Source organism: Panulirus ornatus, chromosome 5, assembly GCF_036320965.1.
Source record: "Panulirus ornatus isolate Po-2019 chromosome 5, ASM3632096v1, whole genome shotgun sequence".
NCBI classification, from domain to species: domain Eukaryota; kingdom Metazoa; phylum Arthropoda; class Malacostraca; order Decapoda; family Palinuridae; genus Panulirus; species Panulirus ornatus.
In genome coordinates, this window is record NC_092228.1 from 13,446,333 (window position 1) to 13,473,094 (window position 26,762).

General features: G+C 49.5%; 1 protein-coding gene across 9 annotated transcripts in view; it reads right to left on the reverse strand.

Moving 5' to 3' along the window:
* spri (Src homology 2 domain-containing protein sprint) overlaps window positions 1–26,762 on the reverse strand; it is a 558,675-nt gene that overhangs the window by 135,686 nt on the left and 396,227 nt on the right. The window contains exon 1 of one of the 9 annotated variants that reach the window (XM_071661639.1): window positions 23,463–23,492. The exons of the other annotated variants lie outside the window; for them this stretch is intronic. The gene's annotated coding sequence lies outside the window, so the exon portion shown is untranslated. Of the gene's footprint in view, window positions 1–23,462; window positions 23,493–26,762 lie in introns of those variants that run through there. 9 annotated transcript variants of the gene reach the window in all.

The following is a 26,762-nucleotide window of genomic DNA, read 5'->3' on the forward strand; positions in this document are numbered from 1 at the left end:
ACTAACGTACAGGGGAACGTCTGGCTGCGATGCAACACACATATACAGTAGCACGTCTGGCCGCGCCGTGGAGCAACACTCATATACAGCGGTACGTCTGGCCGCGAGGCAACCATGGCAAACGTATGTGATCGGATGAAACGAAAAAGACAAAACCAGAGGCTCAACCTCCCCCTCTCTCTCTCCGCCTTCTCACTAGACCAGAGGCAACACCCGACCTTAAAACCTGCAGGCGCACTAGAACACACACCGCTGGCAGCCACCAGCCTAACACAAATGCACGGAGACTGATTAACATCGACTGTCACACACAGCCTTTCAGGTCGACGACCCAAAAATAATCCAACTCCGGTTCGTAACGTCAGAAAATAATGGAAGCGGATGCGAAAATCTTCTACCACAGTGCAAACCAAGTGTGGCAGGTCTGAAGTGCTCATGTGCTCCAACCTGTCAGGATATCACAGCGTTCCTCCCTCAAGCATATTAAATGGTTTTTTTTTTTGGAGGGGGGAGAAGGGGAAGGCTCAGGACTCTGGCCGGTGTGTGTGTGTTTGTGTGTGTGTGTGTGTGTGTGTGTGTGTGTGTGTGTGTGTGTGTGTGTGTGTGTGTGTGTGTGTAGGATATGAGGCTGTACATTTCTCCCTGTGTCAGCTCTCAGGGGCTCTTAAGCGGTATAGATGTCACTCTGCGGTGGACAAAGCTGTCGTTTTTGGTTCTCCTTTGGGGGCCGACAGGACGGCCCTTGGGGTATGATGACCTGGCTCTTTGACCTGTCCCCTTAAGGACCAGATCAAAGGGAAAGAGCCGGTCATAACCCACGGTCGTGCCGTCGTGCTCAAGGGTACGTAACGTCGGACTCAAGGAGTAAAGTGGGTGATAGACTTACGAGTGTTAAAGGGTAGTGTAAGAACCCTCGAGTGACAGCCGTCCACCAGATAGCCCTTGAGTGGCAGCAATCCATCCAAGAGTCCTCGAGTGGCAGCCGTCCACCCAACAACCCTCCAGAGGCAGCCTTGAACCAAACAGCCCTCGAGTGACAGCCGTCCACCAAACAACCCTCGAGTGGCAGCCTTGAACCAAACAGCCCTCGAGTGACAGCCGTCCACCCAACAACCCTCGAGAGGCAGCCTTGAACCAAACAGCCCTCGAGTGACAGCCGTCCACTAAACAACTCTCGAGTGGCAGCCTTGAACCAAACAGCCCTCGAGTGGCAGCCGTCCACTAAACAGCCCTCGAGTGGCAGCCGTCCACCCAACAACCCTCGAGAGGCAGCCTTGAACCAAACAGCCCTCGAGTGGCAGCCGCCCACCAAAAGAGCCCTCGAGTGGCAGCCGTCCACCAAAAGAGCCCTCGAGTGGCAGCCGTCCACCAAAAAAAAAAACTTTGACAGCCGTCAACCAACCAGCCGGACGGAAGTGACAGCCGTCCACCAAGCTGAAGAAACCAGCCCATGTCAACTGACCACGAGAGAGAGAGAGAGAGAGAGAGAGAGAGAGAGAGAGAGAGAGAGAGAGAGAGAGAGAGAGAGAGAGAGAGAGACTACACCCCAGAACCGGTCTCCTCCTCCTCCTCCTCGCCGCCACAAACTGTCGGCCAGCAATCCCCTGTGGGGACCTTTTGTGTGCGCCCAGAGTCCAATCTATTGCCCCACCGTGCGCAGGAGGAGGAGGAGGAGGATGACGGTCAGCAGCGCTAAATATACTCCCATATATTTGCGCAAAAAATTGAAAAAAAAAAAAAATAAAAAATCGTAAGGCAGCCACAAGGTGTGTGTGTGTGTGTGTGTGTGTGTGTGTGTGTGTGTGTGTGTGTGTGTGTGTGTGTGTGTGTGTGTGTGTTTTGCAGTTCTCGTACAAACTAACAAACTACCCAACTTCTCCAAAGAGGGTAAACTCCTACTCGACAACACGCGAGAGAGAGAGAGAGAGAGAGAGAGAGAGAGAGAGAGAGAGAGAGAGAGAGAGAGAGAGAGAGAGAGAGAGAGAGAGAGAGAGAGAGAGAGAAATACAAATTCAATTTTCAAAACTTTCTTCTCTGATACGTCCGGATACTTAGGGAGTCGTATGGTCGCGCTCTGGGGTCGTGCCGTCGCACGGAGGGGTCGTACCGCCGTACGTACGTGGAGCGATGCTCGTAAGCGACTTGCGATACATTCGTCGCAGTATCGTAACTCCCTCGTACACGACAGTTTACGTTCTCATGACGCCTTCTGGAGGAGACGGATAACTTGGCCGCAGCGAAACACGTAATTCCATCGGTACGACTCGCCATAGTAATTACGTGTCGTAAGTGCGTCATCACCTTGGTTGAGCACGACGGTTACGACCCTTGAGCACGACGATTACGACCCTCTGTTCAAGGGCACTTGGCCTCATAAACTTCCCCTCAACCTCATGCACTTCTCCTCATCCTCAGACATTTCCTAAGATCCTCATACATTCCCCCTAACCCTTATGCACTTCTCATTCTCGTGCACTCCCTCTAACACTCATACACTCCCCCCCCCCTAATTCTCATGCACTCCTCCTAACCCTCATACACTTCCCCTCACACTTATACATCTCATTCTCATACACTCCCCCCCTAACCCTCACACACATCCACTTATACATCTCATTCTCATACACTCCCCCCCCTAACCCTCACACACATCCCCTCACTCCCCAAAATCGCGTACATCAGCGAAAGTAATTAATTTTCCCCCTGAAAAAAAAATAACTTTCCCTCAAAATGCTACTTTTTGACGGCGCGAGACACACCAGTTTGCCTCACCTCCTCACAACATCTACTCCGCCACAGCAGGCAGCCCTCCCGGTAATGGTAAGCGTTCCCAAGTGGGAGGGCCAAAGTTTGCCGAAGAGAACGGGTCCTTTCCCAAGGCAGGATGTGGTTAGGTTAGGTAGGTGCAGAACCTCAAACAGCTTGACTGGTCAGAGAAGCAACGAGGCGAGTGGTGCCGGACCGAGCTGTGGAGGTAGATCATCGAAACCATCGTAAAGTTAGGGAAGGTAATGTAAGGTCCCAGCCCAGCTGAGGGGGTAGAAAACCTCCGAAACGAAGGTAAGGTAAGGTAAGGTCTCAGCCCAGCTGAGAGGGTAGAAGACCTCCGAAACCATCGTAAGGTAAGGTAAAGTAAGGTCTTAGCCCAGCTGAGAGAGTAGAAGACCTCCGAAACCATCGTAAGGTAAGGTAAAGTAAGGTCCCAGCCCAGCTGAGGGGGCAGAAGACCTCCGAAACCATCGTAAGGTAAGGTAAAGTAAGGTCCCAGCCCAGCTGAGGGAGTAGAAGACCTCCGACACGAAGGTAAGGTAAGGTAAAGTAAGGTCTCAGCCCAGCTGAGGGAGTAGAAGACCTCCGAAACCATCGTAAGGTAAGGTTACGTACACATAAGACACACGAATTTAGACCACAGTCTTTTTTTTCCTTCAAGGGTATCGTTAACACGAGAGCTCGGAACATTACACAAGACGCTTAAAAACTTTCCTCAAGACAAGACGGTTTATTTTCCTGGGATATTTCTCACTTGCCAGATTCCAGCACCTCTCAGGTTTACCTAAGACTATCCCAGACTATCCCAAGAATAATGGTGAATTGCCTAAGACTATCCCAAGAATAATGGTGAATTACCTAAGACTATCCCAAGAATAATGGTGAATTGCCTAAGACTATCCCAAGAATAATGGTGAATTGCCTAAGAATATATCCCAAGAATAATGGTGAATTACCTAAGACTATCCCAAGAATAATGGTGAATTGCCTAAGACTATCCCAAGAATAATGGTGAATTGCCTAAGAATATATCCCAAGAATAATGGTGAATTGCCTAAGAATATATCTCAAGAATAATGGTGAATTGCCTAAGACTATCCCAAGAATAATGGTGAATTGCCTAAGAATATATCCCAAGAATAATGGTGAATTGCCTAAGAATATATCTCAAGAATAATGGTGAATTGCCTAAGAATATATCTCAAGAATAATGGTGAATTGCCTAAGACTATCCCAAGAATAATGGTGAATTGCCTAAGAATATATCCCAAGAATAATGGTGAATTGCCTAAGAATATATCCCAAGAATAATGGTGAATTGCCTAAGAATATATCTCAAGAATAATGGTGAATTGCCTAAGAATATATCCCAAGAATAATGGTGAATTGCCTAAGACTATCCCAAGAATAATGGTGAATTACCTAAGACTATCCCAAGAATAATGGTGAATTGCCTAAGAATATATCCCAAGAATAATGGTGAATTACCTAAGACTATCCCAAGAATAATGGTGAATTACCTAAGACTATCCCAAGAATAATGGTGAATTACCTAAGAATATATCCCAAGAACACTGGCGAAGACGGTGGAGGAGGGCTGGTCACATACGCAGAGGACGCACGCCAAGGCAGACGAAGAGGAGGAGGATGGACAGAAAACGGTGATATTGGAAGGTGCGTGTGAGAGAGTCGGGGAGAGAACGACGAAGGCAGGGAGACAAGGGAGAGTGGGAAGCATAATGGGAGACGAGAAGACAGGGAGAAGGTACGCGGCTCATTAACTTCGTGATGCGGGGGGAGGGAGAGAGAGAGAGAGAGAGAGAGAGAGAGAGAGAGAGAGAGAGAGAGAGAGAGAGAGAGAGAGAGACAGAGAGAGAGAATAGAGGTGATAATAACATTAAAATCAATAATTACATGCAACACACAATAAAAAAACATGTATGTGGTATATTAACAAATACAAAAAAAAAAAAAATTACAGACAGGAGTGGAGAAAAAAATAGAAGGATGCAACGTCCTAGCCATCTCCAACAGATTACAGGTTTTACACACACACACACACACACACACACACACACACACACACACACACACACACACACACACACACACAGACGCACACACACACACACACTCCTCCCTCCCAGTACGAAGTGCCAAGCATGCTGCCTCACCGAACAAAGAGCATCGCCAAACACCCCGAAAAAAACCAAAGCCCCGAGGGGGTCGTGTGAGGGGGCACAAACACGTCCACCAACATGGCGGCCGAGCAGGGGTGGGAAGGGAGGGAGCTCCTGTACCTCTTGATGAACGAAAGCATATAAACGAGAGGCGCACACAGCGGTCGTGGAGGGAGATAGCGAGAGGCGACGCCAGCAAAATACTGGTGACAGTCCAATCGTCATGCCTCTGCTCCGGAGGCGGCCGCCCGGACCTTATCTGATCCTCGTAAGGGCGAGGATGGTCCCCCCCCCCCCCCCACACACACACACACACACACACACACAGCCCCACCGGGGAGGGCGGCCTCGCGGTGCGCAACACCGTCTGCACGACGCCATGCCACCCGACGACCGTCGGCAGCGCCTCAGCCGACGACGCCTCCTAACGAGGGACGCCTTCCGCCACGGGCGAGCACTTCTCTCTCTCTCTCTCTCTCTCTCTCTCTCTCTCTCTCTCACACACACACACATATTATATATATATATATATATATATATATATATATATATATATATATATATATATATATATATATATATATAATCAACAAAGCTATAATCTTACAGGATGAGGTATTTCATCCAGCACATCTTCCAGCTGAGGGCACTCGCACTGTCTCCAGACCGGCCTTAATTGTTTCCAGGGATCTGGTGGTGGTCGCGCCGAGCCAGGTGAATCCAGCAACCCACAATTAATCTTCTCTTTATCAAAACTACAAGTTCTCCCTCCTTCCCCCCCTGTCACACGCCAGGCTCCAAGCGAGAATCATAAAAGTGCCGAAACTTCGCCATTAATATCCATCCGACACTCCAGCTACCAGTACATTAGTTTTCACTTCTCCCGCCGCCAGCAGGAGTAAATAAAATCCCCCCCCGACATTATTTCCCGCGCGTTTCCTCCACCCGCGTCACGCCCCATCTCCCGCCAAAATGAAAATCCTCTCGCCCGGATCAGGTTTGGATTCCCCGGCGACACGCCTCGTCTGATTTACCTCAACAGCTCTCCTCTCCCTCACCCTCTGGTCTTCCACCCGCCTCCTCTCCCTCCTCCCCCCCAGCGTCTTCCCCACGGGGATACACGCCGCCGCCTCTGCCGACCGCGGGGTGATAGGAACTGTCAAGATGGAAGCGAGCGATGAGCGGGGGACAAATCAAGCGATCACGGTGCCCGCTCGCTGACAGCCCCAGCCGGGAAGATGGACTAGTGGGGTCAGCCCGACGGCCCTAATTGGAAACGTCACTCCACCGTCTCCGACTCGATGGACTGATCCAAACAGTAATCATCCTCAAAATTACACACACACACACACACACACACTTCACTTTATTCCTCCTCATATGTGAATCCAAGCGGACGTAATCCCTCGTGTTGTTATTGTAATATGTTTCTAACAAGGTTAACTAACCCTCTGCGCTGCGGAAGGTAACTAGACCTTTAAGGATGGGGGGGGGTTGGGGCAGGCAGGGAACGCGGCCCTACTGTCTATTGTAGTTCAGTTGAGCAACTTTACTTACCACGGCAAGACATTTCCAGGTACCCTTGAGTGTGCAGAGTTAGGTAAACACACGTGTATAACACGCAAGTTACAGTGGTGGCCTGAGGAGCCCTTGCAAGTAATCAAATACCTAAACACACACTTGTTACTGGTTAGGGTCAGTGCCCTGATATATGGAGAGCACAATGATGTATACAAGTCAACCTAAAGGGGTCGACACAGAGGGCCCGATATATTCGGTGCACACACACACACACACACACACCACAGGTTGGCTCGGTACATACATATACATAAGGACAGCAGAGTAATACACACACAAGTTACTAAGGAGGGCTGAGGGATCTATGTACTCGTTGAATAGACTCACATTGTAGGTTAGTGTCAGTACATATCTATATAGAAAGGAGATCAGTGTACACAGTAGGTCGCAGAGGTGGGGTGACTGACCACGGACACGATACAAAGATGCTCCTACATTACTGGTTAGGTCAGCACACACACTAACATGGACGGTAACTCATCAGCACACGAGACAAGTTCCACGCCTTTATGGGAGCAATCTACCACACGAATGCGCTTCACGGGTTCATAAAGCTTGGGTACAGGAGTAGGACATCCTGCAGGACGTCCGTGTCAACGAAGTCTTAATAAAGATTGTATCAGACGAGATCCGGAGGCGCCGGTGGAAGTTGATAATGATGGGACACTCACATCATGCTGTAGCGTGTGCTTATACAACACATCACACGTATCTTACACTTGCAGTAACTACTGTTCTGCCCGCCACATACATCAGTAGAGCCATCCTAACACTAAGGCTGTTATAACACCACATCATCTCTCCGTGTACCATGGCGCCTGCCTGGCTAATGTAAAAGCCACCATACGATGTGTTTTCATAATCTTCTGATTTCTTCATAAGCATCGTATGGTTATGCCCAAACATAAGGACATATAAGGAGCGAGGACATTGCAGGAGGCATATCGGCCCATGCTAAACAGGTCCCGAGTCTGTCCACCCCTACAACCTACCGCCTGAACCCATAAACACATATTGTGTCCCTGAAGAGGTGAATGATCACAAAAGCTCTCTCTCTCTCTCTCTCTCTCTCTCTCTCTCTCTCTCTCGGATCTTCGTGTTTCACTTCCCGTGTGGCTACCACCATACCCATACATCAATGAACGAAGAGAAAACGCAAAGCCCTACACGGTCACACAGACACCCTTGTCCACTGTGGGTAACACAACCAGGCCTGCCTCCCTCCCGCCCCTCGTAACCACGGTTTATGAGGACCACCTCACCAGCCTGGCCACCGATGGACCGCCGACAGTCATTTGTACTAGAGTTTTCAAACTTTCCCTCGACTTAGTGCTCCACCGATATTCAAAGGCAGACGGGAAGTTCCTAAAGGCTCAAACCAGACTCTTTCCACACACGGAGAGAAGACGGACACTGTCTGCCTCTCTAGCTTTGTTGGTTTATTACAAATATGAACTCCAACTCCTTTGAGCAGAAGGGTCAGTTTAAGGGGTCAGGACAAAGGGCGTACCGTATTTCTCAAGATTTTTATGACTGTAGGGACGCTGAATCCCACATAAACTTGCCAGTTTTACCTGCATTAAGTTCCAATACTGAACCAGTTATCCCACACAACGTCCAAATAATGACAGACTGTGTTTTATACAAATAAGGAACTATGAAATATCTTTATTGATTCCTCGATTCGACTTGATCTAAAAACGTTCGTAGCTAAGCTGAACACCTTTGCCAACTTCGCCACATATGAAATATCAAACTTGTCATCGAGGTTCAAGAACTACATGTATTAGATACTTTGATCAACTTCGTACCAAGCGACACCTGGAGACGAAATATTTTGAGTCCTGTCAAGAGGTGAGCTTTTGAGTTCGACGAGACGTTCTCTTTGTTTTCCAGTCACGAGAGAGACTGGGAACTTCGGTGTTGGCTGTCGCCATCGACGAGTCCGTCCGGTATCAACGGTAACACCAGCAGCTCCTCCAGTAGCAGCAACAGGGGACGCCCGGGAACACAGAAATAGGGAGCCTCCAGCTGCCGCCACAGGGACGAGCGGCTGGACAACACCCACAGCCTGTGTCGCCCAGCTCGGGCAAACACCGCAACAATGTCACCACCACAAACGTTTCATTACAACGTTCCCAAACGTTTCATTAAAGCGTCCCTTCTCCCCTCCCCCAGGCCAAAACTCTCTAGTCAACACTGAGAGTACGTCCGGTGGAAGGTGTGGTGCTGAGCCAGCTGTAGCTGCTACAGAAGGCGGGCGTGTGGGCACAGTCTGTTGACACACTTCCTCACGAACACCCTCCACCGCCTGGAACCTGCTCCGGGCTATCTCCTTCTCCACGGCTGGCCTCCTGGAGGAGAGAGAGAGAGAGAGAGAGAGAGAGAGAGAGAGAGAGAGAGAGAGAGAGAGAGAGAGAGAGAGAGAGAGAGAGAGAGAGAGAGGCTCTGCCACACACCGCCCCGTTGGACGACGAAATATACACACGCCCTGAAAAAAAGGGGGCTTATTGAGACGGTTCAGGCGGGCGACGAAAAGAAGAAAAAAAGTATCACTTTTTGTGTAAAACAATGAGACACAGCAGACGAAGGATACCGAGAAATGTCCATTAGTCTGGCCTCATCACATCTGATAGCCCTACTTTCACATAATATACCGATTGTTCGTGACATTTCCTGTAATTTACCATAATAACAATATTGATTTAACATTTCCATAGAAATAACAATGACGTAAGGCTCCCAAAAGTGTAAGGAAATTTGTTTCAAGTTCACCTTTTATCAACCCCATCGCGACAACGCGATTCATATCGATCATTTCGAAATTCATCGCTACGTCATATGATTACAGTGTGGCCGTCGGCAACTCAAGGGTAGGCCGTTTTGATAACTGCTTCTTTCCCTACACGTCGAAGCTCTGGAACTTTCTATCCTCTCATGTCTTTCCCAATAGCTATAACCTGGCATATCTTAAAAGACATGGGGATGCCCCTGTTTTTCCATTTCACCTTTCATAATTCTATTTCAATTAAGGCCCGGGCTTAATGTGACACACACACACACACACACACACACACACACACACTCCACTCACAGTCACAAAATCCCTGAAGAAAAAATAATTATCCGTCTTGTGTTTAGTGAAGGCACACTCCAAATACACTCCCGTTATCAAGAAAAATTAAAAAACTAAAAAATCCCGTGAACAAAATATCAATAAATAAAACAATGAATTAAATAGAATCCTAACCAAAATAATACAATTTAAAAAAAAAGATTAAACAACATTCGACTAATTCACACACACAAAAAAAATCCCCCACAAACAAAGGCAAAAACCACTGCACAGTAACGCCAGCAAATAGAAGTAGAAAAAAAAAAATACTAAAAGACCAATGGTGGAAAGGCAGGGGTGGGCGGCGTCAGACCCTCCCCGTGGCAGTAGATCACGCGCCTGGCAGCGGGGTTGCGCTCCACCCCCTCCCCACCACCACCACACAACAAATGGCGGGATTGGAACAAAATTGAGCAATAAATACCGGAATAATTGGCGTGCGGATAAACAATTACTTGCTTGTGTTATGGGGGAGAGGGAGGGGGAAATACTACTGTTAGTAAAAAAAAATAGTAAGGTTGGCAATATAAAACAAGGCACACCACACGACCAGTAGTTTAAATAAAAAAAAATATATCCATAAGACTTGGGCCTTGGTTTAAATTGTTCAAAGCAAACAATAAACAAGTACATATGGGGAAAAAAAATGACAAACCAAGCATGAATGGGAGTTGCCAAGCGTGGGCAGCTGAGGGGGGTGGGGGGGGTTAAAAGATGGTGCAATCACAGCTGGAATGGTACAGTACCGTTAAGTTACGACTTGAAGGGAGGGAGGCTGGTTTGTACGGGGAACTGCCACACGAGGCGCAACCATATACATGTGAAGGGCAACGTTGCTAAATGACAACACCGACACAGATGCAACAGTGCATTACAAGCACCAATATATATATACATATATATATATATATATATATATATATATATATATATATATATATATATATATATATATATATATGTATATATATATATATATATATATATATATATATATATATATATATATATATATATGTATATATATATATATATATATATATATATATATATATATATATATATATATATATATACATATATATATGATCAGGCTCTCCCACATTAGCAGGTCACCAATACACGACAGGCGGAGGCGGCGGTACTAATGACACAAGAAGAGCACGTAAAAAAAAAAGGCGGGTGGCACATCGGGGAGCAGCGCCGCGCTACCAAACTCCCGCCAATTACTTGCTGCTGCTGCTGCCATGCCACACCGACGGATCCTTCTGGCCCACGCTAACGCATGCCATCCAACTTCCTGACGACTGGAATGAGTTCGGACGCACCCCGAGACGTCGCACCAGCTTAGACGAGCACACGCATTTACCTCCTGCTGCCTCCACACTCCATCCAAGCCTTGTCCGTCCTGCCTGACTACACTCGCCGAATTTACATTTATTTTTTTTACGACTCCGAAAACGAAAGGGTAAACACATGGTGGTACTCAGTGCCTGTAATGTTAGCTCTGACGTCTGGCGAGGACGAGAGAGGAACTGTAATGTTAGCTCTGCCGTCTGGCGAGGACGAGAGAACCGTTATGTTAGCTTTGCCGTCTCGCAAGGACGAAAGAGGAACTGTAATGTTAGCTTTGCCGTCTGGCGAGGACGAGAGAGGAACTGTAATGTTAGCTCTGCCGTCTGGCGAGGCCGAGAGAACTGTTATGTTAGCTCTGCCGTCTGGCGAGGACGAAAGAGGAACTGTATTGTTAGCTTTGCCGTCTGGCGAGGACGAGAGAGGAACTGTAATATTAGCTCTGCCGTCTGGCGAGGCCGAGAGAACTGTTATGTTAGCTCTGCCGTCTGGCGAGGACGAAAGAGGAACTGTATTGTTAGCTTTGCCGTCTGGCGAGGACGAAAGAGGAACTGTATTGTTAGCTCTGCCGTCTGGCGAGGACGAAAGAACTATGTTAGCTTTTTGCCGTCTGGCGAGGCCGAGAGAACTGTCATGATAGCGTTGCCGTCTCGCGAGGACGAAAGAGCCAAGTCTCGTGTGTAAAAAAAAAAAAAAGGATTCTAGTAAAAGATAGTGGCGAGGGGAGGGAGGGAAGGGGAGTAACTTTTTTTTTTTCAAAGGCACAAGCTGGGAGCTATGATCTTGTAAAAGAGGGAGTAAAACACCCGATTCTAGGAAAAGAAATCGGCTGGGACCTAGGTTCCTGCAAGAGATGCTGGGTAGGAACCAGTATCTTGTAAAAGATGGTGGGTACGAACCGATATCTTGTAAAAGATGGTGGGTACGAACCGATATCTTGTAAAAGATGGTGGGTACGAACCGATATCTTGTAAAAGAGGGTGGGTACGAACCGATATCTTGTAAAAGATGGTGGGTACGAACCGATATCTTGTAAAAGATGGTGGGTACGAACCGATATCTTGTAAAAGATGGTGGGTACGAACCGATATCTTGTAAAAGATGGTGGGTACGAACCGATATCTTGTAAAAGATGGTGGGTACGAACCGATATCTTGTAAAAGATGGTTGGTAAGAACCAGTATTTTGTAAATAATGGTGGGTAGGAACCGGTATCTTTTGTAAATGATGGTGAGTAGGACCCGATATCTCGTAAAAGATGGTTGGTAGGAACTGATATCCTGTAAAAGATGGTGGGCAGGAACTGGCATCCTGTAAAAGATGGTGGGCAGGAACTGGCATCCTGTAAAAGATGGTGGGCAGGAACTGGCATCCTTGTAAAAACACGCGGGAAAGGAGAAACAGGCTTCTTGTAAAAGATGGAGGCTGAGAACAGCATTTTTCATCTTTTTGTAAATGACGGTGGAAGGAAAGTAGTTCCTTGTAAAAGATGAGTTCAGCGACGCAGAACCTGTTGGAGCGGCACGTGTTGCTGCAGCCAGAAGGGGACTGACCCAGGCCCCGCCCGCGCCCACTGCAGTGGGCTGAGCCTCAAAACCCCTAAAGACTGGTTGGTCGTTGGCGCCGGCCGGTGAGCCGAATCGTATCTACTGTTGTGATACACGAAAATCAAGCTCACATCTTCTCTGAGCTGGGTCGGGTTTTGAAGTTAAGAGGAGTTTACAGGAAAAAGTTTCCTACACACACGGAATTTCTGTCTCTGTTTTCTTTATATATAATTACCATTATTCATTATCATTATTATCATTATCATCTTATCTTATCATCATTATCATTATTATCATATCTATCATTATTACTATATTATTATCTATTCATTATTTACAATAATAATAAATTGTTATTATTATTATTATTATTATTATTATCATTATTATTATTACTATCATTATTATCAGCTATGTTCCCCACAGGAGAGAAATCTATCGACTTCGTTCTTTTAGATATCTCATTCCGTAGGACGACAACAGTTTTCCGTTTTTCCCCCTCATTTCTCATGGCAACTTTTACCACCACAACATTAAGTCAAGGCCAGTGTCGAAGGTCTTGTGAACTCAGGGCTATAGTGAACATGTAGTGAAAATAAGAATATAGTGATCGACCATGTGGCTGTTGTGAAGACGTGGTACAGATAAGGCTATAGTGAACACACGAGTGTAGTGGAGAGGTCGTCAAACAACATAGCACTCCAAAGGAGTCAACATTTCTCGGCACTTCGCTGTCTCCGCCTAGAATTTATGAGGCAAGTCATTAAACTCAATGTTCATCTGAGAAGGTGAACGCTGAATGGACGTAATCGCGTCGCTGTATACGATACAGCGCCTACCGTGGCGCAGATTGGGAGGGATGCGTAAGGGAGAGAGCTGTGGTGTGGACAGTGGGAATCAGAGGGAGTGGGGAGAGGAAGGGAGGAAGGAAGCCGTGCTGGGGCAAGCCCAACGAAACCCGTGTCAAGTCGGCCGTCGCTCCTCAAACTTATAATAACCGGGAATATTCATTGTGGTGTCGACCATACCCTACTCCTCCCTCCCTAGTCTCCTCTCCCTGCCTCGTTCCCCTCATTCCCTAACGTCCTCTCCCTTTCCCCACCCTGCCTCGCCTCCTCACACCCTCTCCCTCCCTGCACGGCTTCGTATTCCTCTATAACCAGCCAGGCATCACAAGACGCAGACACATTACCATCGTATCGCACGCGAAGACATACAAAAATACGAGGGAGTCATTGCGTCAAGAGGACCTTACCTTACCTTCAGCGGGTGCAAGGCCGAGCAAGCAAGCGTCACGTCTTCAGAGGATCCGGTAATCTGGATCGAACCAATATCAAGACATCCACAAGGAGAGGACTACTTACAGGACTCGCATTATATCCAGGCTTCGTGCGTACACAACATCCTTCAAGATGTACGCAAATTCTGAGCCCTCCTCACCAAACATATAAAGGTCATTCACGGTGCACTATGCCAGCCAAATATGACAACCACGAAAAACTACTTATATCACCCAGACTCTCTTTCCTGGGGCGCTGATCGGGAGAGGTATGTGTACATATTCAGAAAACATCAGAAAGCAACGTCCCTCTTTCTACCACTCGAAAATCATTTCCTATCGGAAGGAAACACACACACACACACACACACACACACACACACACACACTGTACGATGAACACTTCGTGAATAAGCAGCAGGTGGGGGGGGGGGGCAAAATCATCGAACGTCCGCGCAAATGCACTAAAAAAAAAACACTGAAACAAGTGTACCTCATCAACCAAGGTTACAGAAGGAGAGTCAGGCCTGCGGGCCGGTGCGCCTCAAAACAATGCCTGAATGAGGAGGAGAGAAGCAACACGTGCAAACCTGGTCCTATTACGACCCGAGTGCTGAGGTGGGAGGGGCAAACAATGAGCCTAAAACCTTAAGTGAAGGTAAGGCGCGAGACGACCATAGTGACAAAAGAGAGAGAGAGAGACTCACACACAGTGGCGTCGGGCGGGCAAACAGAGGTGACGGTAAGAGAGGAGAGGGTTAGCATCACCACCACCACCATCAGGGAGAGAGAGAGAGAGAGAGAGAGAGAGAGAGAGAGAGAGAGAGAGAGAGAGAGAGAGAGAGAGAGAGTAAACAAAGACAGTGAGAGTTGCGGGGGTGGGTGGTAGGGTAGGGTCGTGTAAGGGTGGGTAGGGTAGGGTAGGGCAGCCATACCCCTCCCCCTGGCCTGTTCTTAGTCTCCTCAAACAGTATTCATGTCCGGATCTGAATTCATTATTGATTTATTGAACTCCGGCCGCGTGTATGGTGGGGGAGGGACGGAGAGGACGGGAGAGGCCAAGTGTCATATGCAAAGTGATCTGAGGACGGGAGTAGTAGTGGTGGTGGTAGGGCTGGGGAGAGGAGAGGAGAGGAGAGAGAGAGAGAGAGAGAGAGAGAGAGAGAGAGAGAGAGAGTTTAGTATGGGTGGGGTGGAGGCATGACAGATGGTTGTTGTGAGACGAAAGAATATGAAAATTGGATAACCCGCCAAAGACAGCACGGACGACTCAAAACTCGTAAGACTGGAGATATATATATATATATATATATATATATATATATATATATATATATATATATATATATATATATATACAATATATATATATATATATATATATATATATATATATATATATATATATATATATATATATATATATATATTATCCCTGGGGATAGGAGAGAAAAAATGCTTCCCACGTATTCCCTTACGCCCAACAACACAACGGGAAGAACCCTCCCCTAAGCACGACCTTACTGCCCCTAGGTACGATTTACCTGACCTTTTAGCCCGACCTTTTGAGATAAGTTCAGGTTCAAGGCCACTCCCTCACACCTGAGGGTCGCACAGTTCCCTTCTTCGCTTTGACGGGAAAACAAACACTGGGACGACCACACTTGTGTACGTCCGACCCTGTATAAGGCAACCTCTTCATTTCACTTACCTTCTTCTCCTCCTCCTCCTCTTCTTCTTCTTCTTCTCCTTCTTCTTCTTCTTCCTCTTCTTCTTCTCTTTATCATCATTACTATCGTTATCATTACTACTGCCATTATTATCAGTAATATTATCATCAATATCAATATCATCATTAATACTACAACTACATCTACTACTACTACCACTACTACTACTACTACTACTACTAATAATAATAATAATAATAATAATAATAATAATAGTAACTAATAAAATTAAAGATAATAAACTAGTGCCGAGACCCGAGAGAGAGAGAGAGAGAGAGAGAGAGAGAGAGAGAGAGAGAGAGAGAGAGAGAGCAGGAGCACTAAGACCTCCATAAGGCCTGGGAGGTGAGAGTACTGAGGCCTGGTGCACCCACAGAGAGCACTTGCTTGGGACGGTTCCAAATGACAAGACTAACTAACTAACTAACGTGATGCCACAAGTGGCAGAACTGGACAAGAGCCCGGGCAACATCTGGGGCGAATTCGTAAGACAAACTATACACATAGTGTACAAATGGGTCTCTCTCTCTGTCTGTCTGTCTTTCTCTCTCTCTCTCTCTCACACACACACATACACACACACTAGTGTCAGCAGCAGCTCCCCCTGCCACTTTGAACGTCGCCTCTACAGCTTCGAAGTGCCTCCACAGGTCTCTCTCTCTCTCTCTCTCTCTCTCTCTCTCTCTCTCTCTCTCTCTCTCTCTCTCTCTCTCTCCTTTCCATATCCATCCCTCTCCTTCGTGCCTCCCTCTCCCCTGCCCTCTTCCGTCGTCCTCCCTCTCTCGCCATCACTTCCCATCTCCGCGCCCCGTGCCGTCTCTCGCTATATCCCAACACCCCCCGAGGGCGGTAAGGAGGCCCTGGCCTCTTTAAATAAAACCCTGGGCCATAAAGAGCGTATTTTTAAGGGCCCCTGGAGAGCTGCGAGCCCCGGCAGCAGATCCCCACAAGGTCTGACGGAGGGGAAGGGGGATCGGAGAAGACATATTGAAGGCGTCGCGCAAAATATCTACATGGCCAGGGCTAATTCATTTTCCATTTCTCTCCTCCTTTCACAGACTAGAAATGGAAGGCAAACAGCCGCGGGTGTTTGGTTCTAGAGCAGCCTGGAACACAGGTCGAGGCACCGGGATGAATCAGTGTGTCCTCGTCTTAATAACACGACGGTGCGGCCTCGACCAATCTCCTCCTCGAAACAGTGCCGTCAGAAGATACCACGTCCTCCTCCTCCTCCTCCCGCAAGACCCCGACCCCAGGCAGGGCAGGACCCGACTATCTACCTACCTACCTACCCCAGCAAGGCATCAGAATTGCCAACGATACACGTCAGCCCCCTGACACACTAGCTTGACTCTTGGTTTGGCCACGATCGTAAATAACGCAGTCTCTCTCTCTCTCTCTCTCTCTCTCTCTCTCTCTCTCTCTCTCTCTCTCTCTCTCTCTCTCTCTCTCTCTCTCTCTCGCCGCGGACCAGAATCTAATAAGTAAGAATATTGAGGAACCAGCACTATCTGAGGGAGCGAAACCAGCGAGGAGGGAGGGCACCGCGCGCCCCTCCTCCCCGCCACCTCCTTCCCCCGACAAATTCAACATATCCATTTCTCCAGAAAAAAGAATATATATATATATATATATATATATATATATATATATATATATATATATATATATATATATATATAAAGGAATTTCCAGACAGCTTTCCTCATAGCATCACCGTCCATAAAAATATCATCTCAGCTATGGATAAATAAACACAAGGTTATCATAAATAATCTTGACGCGAAAAACCAGAAACATTAGAATCTCTCGATAAAACAACACACACACACACACACACACACACACACACACACACACACACACACACACACATAGAAACACACAACACAAACACACACACAAACACACAACACAAACACACACAAACACAAAACACACACACACAACACACACTTGACCAGTCTACTTTATTTAAATACTATGGAAAAAAAATCTTTAAAAAATCTTGACGAAGATCCTACCCTATCTCCCAAGCCCCTACAGTAGGTCAGGTCAGCTCCACACTGGGGGAAGGGGGGGGGGGCTATAATGATCTCTTCCCTGGCGAACACAGGGCAGGGCAGGACTCGCTTACAAACAAAGGCGACATCATCATCATCGTAGCTCCAGGAGGAGGGATGGTGCTCCAGGAGGAGGGATGGGGGTGTGGTGTGTGTGCTCCAGGAGGAGGGATGGGGGTGTGGTGTGTGTGCTCCAGGAGGAGGGATGGGAGTGTGGTGTGTGTGCTCCAGGAGGAGGGATGGGGGTGTGGTGTGTGTGCTCCAGGAGGAGGGATGGGGTGTGGTGTGTGTGCTCCAGGAGGAGGGATGGGGGTGTGGTGTGTGTGCTCCAGGAGGAGGGATGGGGGTGTGGTGTGTGTGCTCCAGGAGGAGGGATGGGGGTGTGGTGTGTGTGCTCCAGGAGGAGGGATGGGGGTGTGGTGTGTGTGCTCCAGGAGGAAGGATGGGGGTGTGGTGTGTGTGCTCCAGGAGGAAGGATGGGGGTGTGGTGTGTGTGCTCCAGGAGGGAGGAGGTGTGGTGTGTGTGCTCCAGGAGGAGGGAGGAGGTGTGGTGTGTGTGCTCCAGGAGGAGGGGTGTGGTGTGGTGTGTGTGCTCCAGGAGGAGGGAGGAGGTGTGGTGTGTGTGCTCCAGGAGGAGGGATGGGGGTGTGGTGTGTGTGCTCCAGGAGGAAGGATGGGGTGTGGTGTGTGTGCTCCAGGAGGAGGGATGGGGGTGTGGTGTGTGTGCTCCAGGAGGAAGGATGGGGGTGTGGTGTGTGTGCTCCAGGAGGAAGGATGGGGGTGTGGTGTGTGTGCTCCAGGAGGAGGGATGGGGGTGTGGTGTGTGTGCTCCAGGAGGAGGGAGGAGGTGTGGTGTGTGTGCTCCAGGAGGAGGGATGGGGTGTGGTGTGTGTGCTCCAGGAGGAAGGATGGGGGTGTGGTGTGTGTGCTCCAGGAGGAGGGAGGAGGTGTGGTGTGTGTGCTCCAGGAGGAGGGATGAGGTGTGGTGTGTGTGCTCCAGGAGGAGGGGTGTGGTGTGGTGTGTGTGCTCCAGGAGGAGGGATGGGGGTGTGGTGTGTGTGCTCCAGGAGGAGGGATGGGGGTGTGGTGTGTGTGCTCCAGGAGGAGGGATGGGGGTGTGGTGTGTGTGCTCCAGGAGGAGGGATGGGGGTGTGGTGTGTGTGCTCCAGGAGGAGGGATGGGGGTGTGGTGTGTGTGCTCCAGGAGGAGGGAGGAGGTGTGGTGTGTGTGCTCCAGGAGGAGGGAGGAGGTGTGGTGTGTGTGCTCCAGGAGGAGGGATGGGGTGTGGTGTGTGTGCTCCAGGAGGAAGGAGGGGGGTGTGGTGTGTGTGCTCCAGGAGGAGGGAGGAGGTGTGGTGTGTGTGCTCCAGGAGGAGGGATGGGGTGTGGTGTGTGTGCTCCAGGAGGAGGGATGGGGATGTGGTGTGTGTGCTTCAGGAGGAGGGATGGGGGTGTGGTGTGTGTGCTTCAGGAGGAGGGATGGGGGTGTGGTGTGTGTGCTCCAGGAGGAAGGATGAGGGTGTGGTGTGTGTGCTCCAGGAGGAAGGATGGGGGTGTGGTGTGTGTGCTCCAGGAGGAGGGAGGAGGTGTGGTGTGTGTGCTCCAGGAGGAGGGATGGGGTGTGGTGTGTGTGCTCCAGGAGGAGGGATGGGGTGTGGTGTGTGTGCTCCAGGAGGAGGGAGGAGGTGTGGTGTGTGTGCTCCAGGAGGAGGGATGGGGTGTGGTGTGTGTGCTCCAGGAGGAAGGATGGGGTGTGGTGTGTGTGCTCCAGGAGGAGGGATGGGGGTGTGGTGTGTGTGCTCCAGGAGGAGGGATGGGGGTGTGGTGTGTGTGCTCTAGGAGGAGGGATGGGGTGTGGTGTGTGTGCTCCAGGAGGAGGGGTGTGGTGTGGTGTGTGTGCTCCAGGAGGAGGGATGGGGTGTGGTGTGTGTGCTCCAGGAGGAGGGATGGAGGTGTGGTGTGTGTGCTCCAGGAGGGAGGAGGTGTGGTGTGTGTGCTCCAGGAGGGAGGAGGTGTGGTGTGTGTGTGCTCCAGGAGGAGGGAGGTGGTGTGGTGTGTTTGCTCCAGGAGGAGGGATGGGGTGTGGTGTGTGTGCTCCAGGAGGAGGGAGGAGGTGTGGTGTGTGTGCTCCAGGAGGAGGGAGGAGGTGTGGTGTGTGTGCTCCAGGAGGAGGGATGGGGGTGTGGTGTGTGTGCTCCAGGAGGAGGGATGGGGTGTGGTGTGTGTGCTCCAGGAGGAGGGATGTGGTGTGGTGTGTGTGCTCCAGGAGGAGGGATGGGGTGTGGTGTGTGTGCTCCAGGAGGTGTGGTGTGGTGTTGGGTGGGGCGGTTAGTGGCATTGTATTCCGTCGCTCACAAGATATGCAAAACACCGTCAGCGAGGCCAAGTAAACATCCATCTGGAAAGTCGGGGGGGGCCAGGAGGCGCGGGTTTATCTCAGAAGAAAGTTTTCGAGTCCCGGGCTCACACAGCTGTACACCATGAAGGACGAGAGAGTGTAAGAGAGAGAGAGAGAGAGAGAGAGAGAGAGAGAGAGAGAGAGAGAGAGAGAGAGAGAACTACGGACCAATAGCACTGACAAGACACATTAAAAGACACGAGTGTCCCCCAAGATGTAAATGGACTGGCGCTTCAGGAAGTCAAACACTTTGCATAATCCAGAGGGCAACACATGGCTCTTCAAAGACAGGATGATCATGCCTCTCTCTCTCTCTCAACTCCTCGATCACTAGGATAAGACGCGAGAGAGAGAGAGAGAGAGAGAGAGAGAGAGAGAGAGAGAGAGAGAGAGAGAGAGAGAGAGAGAGAGAGAGAGAGAGAGAGAGAGAGAGAGAGAGACTTACACAGCAAACGAAATGCCGATGCAGTGTACCCGGACTGTGCTAAAACCCTAAAGGCGACTATGACGGAGGTGTCACGGATCACGTAATGCCTAAAATGGAAATAAGAGGCAGCAGAGAGGGAAACCCGTATAGCCTGTGTGGTGTCCCCCCTCACGCCCTAAGGCGGGCAGAAATGTAAGGGAATGTGGAGGTCAGACAGAAGTGCTTAACAAAGGAATTTACGTGGGAGGTTTGCACCTGGGGAATGTTCTCTGACTTAGATCACCAGATGCCCAGCCTCCGCCAACCCTAAGGGGGTCACCAGGACCCCAGATCTGTCAACCCCAGGGGTCACCAGGACCCCAGCCTCTGCTGACCCCAGGAATCACTTGTGTCATCAACCTCAACCCCTCCTGTGTGTTGACCCGTGCCTGGCTCATCAACTCCCAACACAACGATCAATATTTCGTTCAATAACCAATCACGAATACATGAACAACACAAGAAATGTAGAAAAAAAAAGAGTAAGTGAAAGAGAGAAGAGTAAACGAAGAGTCACTGAAAGAAGAGGGGGAGAAACACGGTGATAATGAAGAAGAGGATGAGAAAGAGGAGGTGGAAGAACATGAAACTGCTGGAAGAGACGATCGTCACAACACATACAGACACAAACACACATTCACCATCCTTTTTTAGGGTGAGGTTCTCGGCCACCTCACCTGTGGCTGACTACCATTACCTCACCTCTACCACCTCTCACAACCTTTCCTCCCACACCCCTGTCCATTACCTCACCTCTACCACCTCCCACAACCTCTCCTCCCACACCCCTGTCCATTACCTCACCTCTACCACCTCCCACAACCTCTCCTCCCACACCCCCGTCCATTACCTCACCTCTACCACCTCCCACAACCTTTCCTCCCACACCCCCGTCCATTACCTCACCTCTACCACCTCTCACAACCTTTCCTCCCATACCCCCGTCTATTACCTCACCTCTACCACCTCCCACAACCTCTCCTCCCACACCCCCGTCCATTACCTCACCTCTACCACCTCCCACAACCTCTCCTCCCACACCCCCGTCCATTACCTCACCTCTACCACCTCCCACAACCTCTCCTCCCACACCCCCGTCCATTACCTCACCTCTACCACCTCCCACAACCTCTCCTCCCACACCCCCGTCCATTACCTCACCTCTACCACCTCCCACTCCCCCCGTCCAAGAACCAAAACCTCCAACGTCCCCCCACCTCGTATATCCACTCCTTATAAACCACACTCCCCACTACCATCACCCCCTCAAAAAAAAAACCCTACTCTTCAAAACCCTCTCCTTCAATCTTAACTCCCAATCAACCCTCCCAGAATGACCGGGGTCCCAACACTTCCATAAACTCCAACTTCTTTTTACTCTCTCCCACGACCCGTAGCTTCCAAGTCACCCCAAGGGACTCCTCTCTCTCTCTCTCTCTCTCTCTCTCTCTCTCTCTCTCTCTCTCTCTCTCTCTCTCTCTCCGGCTCCCCTACTCCCAGCGTCCCTCCCTACCCACTCTCCAAAGCCGAATTTATGTCTGTGTTTTGACCAACGGCTTAAACGTAGCTTTCTCACATTGTTTTCCCCCCTCGACCAACACCTATCTTTCTTTTTTTTTTTTCACCCTCCGCCGAAAACGAGGTTTCGGAACGATAAGCCTGACTGGGCAGAGAAGCAACACGATAACCTGGGTCCCAGATCGAACAGTGTGTGTGTGTGTGTGTGTGTGTGTGTGTGTGTGTGTGTGTGTGTGTGTGTGTGTGTGAGTGTAGAAGACCCCGCCCAAAATCATCGCAAGGTAGACGTAAGATTCTTACATCATCCCGCGCACCCACAGCGCATACCGAGTGGTATTTGCCCATACCCACAGCACATACCGAGTGGTATTTGCCCATACCCACGGCACATACCGAGTGGTATTTGCCCAAACCCACAGCACATACCGAGTGGTATTTGCCCAAACCCACAGCACATACCGAGTGGTATTTGCCCATACCCACAGCACATACCGAGTGGTATTTGCCCAAACCCACAGCACATACCGAGTGGTATTTGCCCAACACACAGAGAGAGACATCCATCTGCTCCTCACACGTATATATACTGGTACCCTTACGTCATGAGTGACCTGATGAACCATAAAACTGTCACGTGATCCGATAAACTCCGGCACACTGGGAGAACCTTTACGTATCTTGATCATGAACCTTTTTAAGGTTCACGTCGTTTCTACAGCCTGTGGAAGTCATTGCCTTATCAATTTCTATACCTTACCCAGCCCCTTCGCTCGCCATGTTTAACGTCAGGGGTCGTAGTGTCCCCTAACTGTAGAGATACACTTAACGTAATCAGTCAGCTCCTCACACACAAGCCTCACGTCCTGCTCAAATGGTCCTCCCTCTCTCTCTCTCTCTCTCTCCTCTCTCTCCCGGTGCCTTAGCCTGATTACCACCTACTCCTGTGAACCGATAATTTGCTCCTGATGAACTGAGGGAAAAGTTCTGGGTTGTCATTTGTCTCGTCCACAAGGCTCTCCACCAAAAGTTTCTCTCCTCCTCCTCCTCCCTCCTTCTCCTCCTGGTACTCGTCCCTCGCTCTCTTTACACCTTTCATACCCTGGTTGGCTACAGTGTCGTCTACGTCCCTACCACACTAACGTACACCTCTAGGCTCCTTCGCGTTGAGGCATTCTTCAGTGAACCACCATACCGACCCTTCCTCCGACTCGCCCAACTTGCACGGAGTGGTACCCTCGCGGTCTTAACCCGACACCACCACCACGTATTCACGGAAGCTTCTGTACCACCGGTCGATACTCTGGTTATAGACCTCCCTCTCCCGATCTGTCCTCTCAAAGAACTCCATTAGCTCTACGTAGCAGCCATGATTACAGCGAGTGTGTGTGTGTGTGTGTGTGTGTGTGTGTGTGTGTGTCCCACGGGAGAGTTAGAACGCTACTTAAAACCATATATGAACCTTACCGTCCACACCTGGCGACCAACGTCTCCCTCCCTTACCTGCAACACAAAAAACAAGTCGATTAGGACGGATATATCCTGTCATTCATTATAATAGGACACGTGTGACACGATCTAAAAGCAATGCTATAAGTAGCTTCACTGGAGAGATATATATATATATATATATATATATATATATATATATATATATATATATATATATATATATAGAGAGAGAGAGAGAGAGAGAGAGAGAGAGAGAGAGAGAGAGAGAGAGAGAGTGCGTGCTTCTGGTTCAAATCACTTCATACAAAAGATAACCAAAAAACAAAGCAGACGGTCGCCACGTACTCCATGAAAGCAGAGGCGAACACAACACAAACCTGAATCATCTCAACAGCTTTCAACACATATTATGGGCGTCTTGTGTGGACTGTGGAGGCTGGCAGCCACGGAGGAGGTCGGAGGCGTAATTCTCCTCCTCCTTCCCACTCGCCTTAAACGGGAAAGTCACCTTCCCAGCAAATATATTCCAGGATGATGATTAATAATGCAACCCCAGACACGGGTAGCCACTCACACAATCACCTCCAGATATAGGAAGGGTTTAATTGGATGTGGTGGTGGTCCTCCTCCTCCTCCTCCTCCGTCGGCGAGAGAGAGAGAGAGAGAGAGAGAGAGAGAGAGAGAGAGAGAGAGAGAGAGAGAGAGAGAGAGAGAGAGAGAGATCTTGAGGGCCCTTACAAATACACACAGACGCAAAAATAGAATAAGACTCTCTCTCCTCTCACAGGCCTGGGATGGGGTGGAGGAGGAGGCCAGAATAACAGGGGAAGTTTGTTCACAGCCACGGAGGCGGCTCCTCCGGGGGGAGAGATATAATACAGGCAAATGGTTGCACGCCTCACTGAGCCTTCACGACCCCAGGCCAAGAAAAATAACACAAGGCGAAAAATATATATAACTATACATATCCACCTACACAGTTGTTGATATCCATTCAATTCGTCCCAATAAAATCTCGTGACATTTTTTTGGAGGGGTGGCTAAGACACACGTAAGAAAGGAGGGGGATAAAACAGCAGCGATTACCGTCTTGGGTTTACACCAACGAGACGCGGGGAATGTTGACTGACGTCGGTTACGCCAGCGATACGATGGCGGGAGACAGCGCGGACTACAACGTCGCCCCGCGCCCCACCCAACCACACACACACACACACCTGGCCGGCCGGACCCGACGCCCCTCGTAATGCGCTGCGGCCCATCTTCCCTAGGGCCTCGATCGAGGCCTGGAGGGGCTTTACTTGACCCGGGAGTCTACTGGGGGGGAAGGAATGGTTGGTTCTTCTCCAACGTATCGGTAAATTATACCGTGATAAAAAGAGACATTTTTTTTTCATTTCTTCCTCATTAACGAACACGCTGGCTGGCATGGCTGACCATCGTTCGTGGACGTATACAGACAGGCTGAACATGAAACGAAAAAAAAAAAATCTAAATAAAAAATTCATTAATTCCTGGAGTGAAACGACACGCCCCCTCGAAGACGACGGTGCGACGATTGAGCACGACGGTACGACCCTTGAAGACGAGAGTATGACAGTGAGCACGACGGTACGACCCTTGAAGACCGAGAGTATGACACTGAGCACGACGGTACGACCCTTTGACGTAAGGGTCGTACAACCGTGCTGAAGACGTTACTATCTTTTCGTCACTTGAGGCAAAGGGAGAGCAAGTACAGCAGGCAGTGTCCGGTGAGACACGAGGCCCACTGCAGGTGTTTCTGGTGGCACATGACCACACAATACAACACTTTACACACTCCTCCAACACTCAACTCTCTCTCTCTCTCTCTCTCTCTCTCTCTCTCTCTCTCTCTCTCTCTCTCTCTCTCTCTCTCTCTCTCTCTCACACACACACACACACACACACACACGAGTTAAACTTGTAAGACACACTTCCTCATGGGGTGAGAGGGGGAACAGAGGGGGAGCCCATCCCCCACGTCGCTAGGACACTGCTTTCGAGCAGTGTCTTCAGAACAACGAGGGAAGATGAGAGAGGTCTGGGAGGGGGAAGGAGCGGAAAGCATGGTGAGATCTTACGGCACAACTCTCCGTAGTTACTCTCCCCTCAGCTGTGAGAGTAACTGATGACCGCCCCTTCTCTACCAGTAACACCTAACGTGGCACACCCCTACACACACACACACACACACAACATCCAGTACTTCATACGTTCATAAGATACATACAAACGGACAAAGTATCAAAAAAACATATATATATTTTAGTAAGAAAAGTATTAAGTAATCTCTCTCCGTCTCGCTGCTTACAGACGGGCCAGTATTGGGTGTCGTAAGCCCGACGCACAACACATTACCATGAGCTCTGGACACAGCCTGCCTTCCCCAGGCCACACATGAGATGGGCGGAGGCGGTGAGGGTAGGACGTGGGTGTGGCTGCCTCACTACGTCCCCAACGCCACCACCATCACCACCACCACCCAGCTCTCCTGCCCACACCGTCACTCCCCTCCCGGAATACGTTCATCATCTGTCACCAGATTATAACTATAAAGTTCAACTGCTGAGAACGAAAATTATAAGATATGGACCATAAAAGAGGAATAATAAAAAAGATAATAAAAAAAAACTTGGACTTAAGCCGATGGCTGTACATCATCCGTCTTTTCTCTGGGCCATTTTCCAGCGAGGCTTGAGACCAGCAGGTTATCATGAGGGCTCAGGGTTCGAAGCCCCATCTCCCCCCCTCCCCTCGATCCGCTCCCTCCCCTGTTTGAGAAGTCCTAGCGCCCCCTTCTCCCCTCCTCCTCCTCCTCCCTCCCGGCTAATGTTCACTCCCGACTTCTGGCCTGGATCTCGTCGGTTCCATTACCCGACTCTAGTCTGTTACCTTACGACCCACACGACGACTTCCCCTCCGGCTTCTAGAACCACTTCATGACGCTCGTCAGTCGTGAGTGACTCCGGCCCTGGGCTCAACCTCCTCCCGCTAATCCAAGCTGTTACTCTCTCTCTCGCCTCGAATAGCCCGACCGGGTCGCGCCAGGATTGGGTAACTCCTGCAAATCTTACATTTTCAGTTTTCAAAAGACACGAAGAAGAAAACGGCGGCGTCACCCGAAGACTCGACCACCAAAGTTCTCCGCCACCGCTTACCCGAAAAGCACAGCGTTCGTACCAGAGTTGTTCACCGTACCGATACATAATAGCCCAGAATATGGCAGCAGAAACCTGGTCAAGTTCGCCAGTGTTATCACGCAATTTCTACCTCCATCTCTGGCAGCAGAGA